At 35.1% G+C, this 6,057-nt stretch overlaps 1 pseudogene; it reads right to left on the reverse strand.

The window, feature by feature from the left end:
• Positions 1-2,276: 2,276 nt before the first annotated feature.
• LOC123240692 lies at positions 2,277-3,509 on the reverse strand (annotated as a pseudogene).
• Positions 3,510-6,057: the final 2,548 nt, after the last annotated feature.

The raw sequence follows: 6,057 nt of genomic DNA on the forward strand, positions 1-6,057 counted from the left end.
ATCAGTAAAGTGCATCATGGCCCTGAGTCCTTGGATATAATAGACTGAACAGTGGAAATCAAATCTCCTATTATTTCTGCATCTTCCTCATTCACTCACACACTCTTATTTTCTTTGGTAAGATCTACATGTGTCTACAAAAAACTGGAAACAATTGAGTGCCAATTAACCAGGGAATGGCTAAAAAAGCTGAAACAGATAAATGCTGTGAAATAGTGACAAATATTGGCAAGCATTAGGATGCCAGAGAAAAAGTCCTTATCATTGTAGTATTTTATGCACAGTATGAAACTTGGGATACTTTATGAGGGCTCCTCTATAGGTGTCTATGAAGTCTGTGCTACAGCAAAAGGCCTTTCCTAGAAAATTGGAGATTTTTAATCTTATCTTCATCATAATGCACCCAGTGTTTAGTCAACCATAAGCTCTAGCTAAAGCCTTTACTGTAATTTATCTTTGTATACCCCTTCATTCCTAAAAGGATATTATTCATTATTGATCATACAATTCTTCTCCATCATTTCATACTTTATTTTATTTATGTGTAAAAATGATACTCAACATTAAAAAAATTAGTTTTGTATTTTTTCACCAATGCCTAAGAGCTGTTAAGCAGTCTGACAGATTTTGCAATATGCAATCCTAGAAAATATTTTTCCATATTGAACCTTCTGTGGAGCTAAACTCAAGAAAACAAAAAAAATTTCAGAGAAAAATGTTTTCTTTGGTCTGGATTCAGACTCCACCAGTTCTTTCTCTGGAAATAGATGAAATTTTTTATAATGTGTCCTTCAGGATTGCTTTAAATCCCTGTACTGTTGAAAATACCTCAATTCACAGCTATTCTGCTGTCAGGGGGGTCCTAAAGGAGTAAGGAGAATGAAATGTGGGGAGAAGGATGACTCATCAGGAGGTCCAATGAAGCTGGTAGCAATCAGAGGCAAGGTTTATGGATCACAGGTAGTATTGCATAGAGAAAGTGATGTAGGCTAAGGGATTACATAAGCTTTTTACAAGGAAAATGGTTACTAATGATTTACAATCTTAATACAATGACTTAGTGAAGCTTAGACAGAGTTTTCTATAGGATAATAAATCACAGGTAAATATGTAACCATCTAACCAAGCTTCTCACATAATCCTTGCATCAGTAATTTCTTAGAAGAATATTCAGTTTCTGTGGAGAGGGGTGAAAAGGAGGGGTTTTGGGGGCCTCATGTGACGCCTAGGCTGTATGATTGATTCTGGCCAGACCATGACTTGTCAGACACTTTGCAAAATGGGGTTCACTCTCACTACTAGGGGCTACATTCTGCATATAATCTTGCTGTCACAACGTGCAGTGTCCTCCTAGTTATGCTAAATTCAGTCTGCATCAATTCTCAAGTATTTCCAGGTTTTTCTGAGCTTTTCCTTCTCCTCATTAATTATAAAACAATAGAATTCCATTACAATCATATGCAACAATTTACTGAGCCATTTCCCATTAATGAGTTTCCTCTTACATTCTAATTCTTTCATCACCCCCAAAAGAGCAGCTTTAATGTTTTTTTTTCCTCCTTTAATCTTTATAGTCTTATTCCTTTTTCTTTTTCTAATGCCCTTTGGACATGGTATAAAAGTGCTCTTGGATGAATCAGTTCACAACTCCCCCAATACATCATGAGTATCTCAATTTTCCAACATCTCCAATTTCTGTCACTTTCTTTTTCTTTCATAAGTCAATCTAATAGATTTGGGGGTCCTCCCTCACACTTATTATAATTTGCATTTCTCTAAATAATAGTGATTACCATCTTCCCGAGGAAAAGACATACACTTTGAACACAGTCTTTAGGTTTCTCTGCACTATAAATTCACTAATATGAAGGAATGATCTCTGGCTGAAAGCCTTCCTACAGGGAATCCATCTGGAACTAGTCTGTTCAGAAGACATTTTCTCAACCTGAACAAGCTCTGAATTCTCCATTTCAAAATCTTTCTTTATTCACAACACTAATAAAATTTGCATCCAAAAGGAATTCTAGGTTGATAATAAGAGATGATTATTCCTGAAGGCCTTACCACATTGATCATATTCCCAAAGTTTCTCTCTAGTGTGAATCCTCTTATGTTAAACAATCTAAAAGTGTCAACTATAAGCTTAGCCTCTCTACTATTAAGGTTTCCCTCCAGTGAAGCTTTTGGGACATGAAGCAACTGTGAAGTTTCATGTGAAAGTCAATCCAAACTTATTAAATCCATAAAGTTTCCCTCCAGTGTGGATACTCTGATATTTAGCCAGATAAATCCTCTGTGAAAGCCCTTCCACACTATTTACATTCATAAGATTTCTCTCCAATGTGGATTCTCTGATGTCTAGAAAGAGAGCCCCTCTCTGTAAAAGCCTTTCCACAATGTTTACAGTCATAAGGTTTCTCTCCAGTGTGGATTCTCTGATGTCTAGCGAGAGAGCCCCTCTCTGTAAAAGCCTTTCCACAGTGTTTACAGTCATAAGGTTTCTCTCCAGTGTGGATTCTCTGATGTCTAGCAAGAGAGCCCTTTTCTATAAAAGCCTTTTCACATTGTTTACATTGATAAGGTTTCTCTCCAGTGTGGATTCTCTGATGTGCAGCAAGATTGCCCCTTGATGTAAAAGCTTTTCCACAGTGTTTACAGTCATAAGGTTTCTCTCCAGTGTGGATTCTCTGATGTGCAACAAGTTGGCTCCTTACTGTAAAAGCTTTTTCACAGTGTTTACATTCATAAGGTTTCTCTCCAGTATGGATTCTTTGATGTGCAGCAATACTGCTCTTCTGTGTGAAAGTCTTTCCACAGTGTTTACAGTCATAAGGTTTCTCTCCAGTATGGATTCTCTGATGTTTAGCAAGAGAGCCCTTCAATGTAAAAGTCTTTCCACAGTGTTTACAGTCATAAGGTTTCTCTCCAGTGTGGATTCTCTGATGTGCAGCAAGATGGTCACTCCAAGTGAAAGCCTTTCCACATTGTTTACATTCATAAGGTTTCTCTCCAATGTGGATTCTCTGATGTGTAGCAAGATAGCCACTGCAAGTGAAAGCCTTTCCACATTGTTTACATTCATAAGGTTTTTCTCCAGTGTGGATTCTCTGATGTGTAGCAAGAGAGCTCCTTTCTATAAAAGTCCTTCCACATTGCTTACATTCAAAAGGTTTCTCTCCAGTGTGGATTCTCTGATGTATAAAAAGATAGCCACTTCGAGTGAAAGCCTTTCCACATTGTTTACATTCATAAGGTTTCTCTCCAGTGTGGATTCTCTGATGTGCAGTAACATGGCCACTTCGAGTGAAAGTCTTTCCACACTGTTTACATTCATAAGGTCTTTCTCCAGTGTGGATTCGCTGATGTGCAGCAAGAGAGCCCCTGTGTGTGAAAGCCTTTCCACATTGTTTACATTCATAAGGTTTTTTTCCACAATGGATTATTTGATGTGAACCAAGCTCAGAGTTCTGACTGAAAGGTCTCCCATCTTTATTATTCACAAAACCCATCTCTACATGTTTAGTTTTAGGGTGTCTAATGAGGTCTAAAGTAGAGCCAAAGGTCATTCCCACAACGTTACCTAGATACATGAGAATTTCAGGAGTTTTCTCTGGAGTCTGAACAAGTCCCATTTCTTCAAGAAAGCCTTTGCTGTATTTACTAACCTGACAACAGTCATTTCTTGAAGTCAATTTGGTATACTCATTTAGGATTGAATATTGACTGAATTTCTCTGCAGTTTTATCAAATTCACAGTCACTCTTTGGATTTTTATTTCCCTTGATATTAGAGTCCCAGATTTCTCTCAAAATGAAGCCAGAGAAACCCTCATTCATGCATCTTTGGAAGTCAGATCCTTCCACAAAAAGGTTCAGCTTGGTAAGCATCTCCTTCACTTCAAAATTAGTCTCTGTCTCTGAAAAAAAAATAATATAAGCACAGAAGGAAGATACATAGAACCACATAAATGTAAGTTCTTTCATCTCATGGCAGAAAGTAAACTAATTTTTATTCTATGTCCCCAAGCAAAAAGGAGTTTTCAAACTTAAACAAACAGAATCAGTCTTTGGATACACCATTTGGTCATAATTGCAAGATGGATGATTTTAGAAAGATTTTCACATACAATAACAATGGAAACACACAAGGGACCAATGACACAGGCAGACCCAAGATTCTTATCATACTTGACAACTCATGTCCATGAGTAAACAATGGAAAAGTGACCTAAACAATTTCCTTGCTGCCAGACTACAACTCAAACCCTGTGTCTGAACATGCTCTGACCACAGTATAAGACAATCTTTCTCCATTGCCCTTTCTATCTTTACTTAAAAAATCACTTGATAATTATTCTTATAATTTTATCAATCTCAGGTAACCTTTCAGATATTTTGTTCTCATCATTTTGGAGGTACTATCACATGATCATTCTTGGTAAATTTTATATGTCAAACAGGGAAACAACTTCATTCTTTTTAATTCTCATGCAGTAATTTTCAAAGTGGAATATAGGTTTTCTTCTTTTCTTTACAGCTGCAAAGATATTATGTCATTTAGTGCAGATATACTTAATATTCATGTTATTTCAAGATCTACCATATATCATGTCTCCTCTATACTGAGTACATTATCCATCTCTCAGGAAATGAAAAGCAAGATTCAGTATTGGTCTGCCAGCTTCCAAGTCTAACACTCTCTACTAAAACAGATAAAAGTCAATTGGGATAACAGCCTTTAGCCACCTGTTTTCATTTCACTCACCTGGACAGGAGCTTCTTGGGCCTTTTTGCTCTAGCAGCCATGGTGCTTCTCCTTGCTGAAAATAGGAGATAAAATCTTCTCTAGGAACTGGAAGTCCTGGACATAAAAAAGAAGGAAGGGATCATGAGAGAAAAGTAAAATACAACAGAAACCATTCTGCAGGCCTTGCTTGCTTACTCCATTTCCATTAAGAGATTCTATGAGGTATTGATAGCTTCTTCAATTTCTTTTTCTGAGATAGGCTTTTTTAAGCTTTCTATTTTCTCTTTTTTTGTAAATATTCATCCATTTCACCTACATTGTCAAATTTATTGTAATATAATAGCTCCTAATGCTTTAATTTCTTCTTCATTGCCAGTGAATTTGCCCTTTTCAACTTTGGTACTGTTAATTTCATTCTCTTCTTTCCTTTTTTAAATGAAATTAACCAATGCTTTATTTATTTTGTTGGGTTTTTTTCCTTCAGAAAACCAACTCTCAGTCTTATTTATTAGTTTAATAGTTCTTATTTTTAATTTTACTAATTTCTCAGTTGATTTCCAATTTTGTCTGTTCTTGAAGACTATTAGTTTGTTCTTTTTGTAGTTATTTTAGTTGTATACCCAATTAATTTGTCTTCTTTTTCTCTATTTAATTGATATAAGCATTCAGGGATATAAAATGTCCCCAAGTCTTGATTTGGCTATTTTACCATAACTTTGAAATGTTGTCTCCAGATTGTCATTAGAACATGAATCACGTATTGATGGAAAAATACTCTAAATTAATTAAATAAATACATTTAAAAATAAAATAAAAATAAAATCATTCTTTCTATGATTTAAGTTACCTCTTTTAAAGAATAAGGCAGTTTCCAATAAATTTTTAATTTTTCTTTCTATTAACACTCATTGATTATACTTTTTATTGCATTATGATATGAACAGGTCTCATTTATTATTTCTGCTTTTTTTTGCATTTGGTTTTGCAATTTTTATGACCTGATTTTTCCTTTGTTCTATGTGCTACTGAAAAGAAGGTATATTCCTTTTTTACTCCATTTAATTTTTGCCAGATATCTAAATATAATTTTTCTAAAATTTCATTCACTTTATTTACTCTTTTTTTAAATTTTTTGGTGATGTTTATCTAGTTGTAATAGGGGAAGGTTGAAGTCCCTGATCAGTATAGTTTTCTTGTCAGTTTCCTCCCTACTTTCCCATAGTATCTACTTTTAAAATCAGGAGGTTACACTACTTGGTACATAAAAGTTATGTACCAATAGAGCCTCAATAGCTAGACTGCCTTTTATTA

This window comes from Gracilinanus agilis, chromosome 3 (assembly GCF_016433145.1).
Source record: "Gracilinanus agilis isolate LMUSP501 chromosome 3, AgileGrace, whole genome shotgun sequence".
Lineage (NCBI taxonomy): Eukaryota > Metazoa > Chordata > Mammalia > Didelphimorphia > Didelphidae > Gracilinanus > Gracilinanus agilis.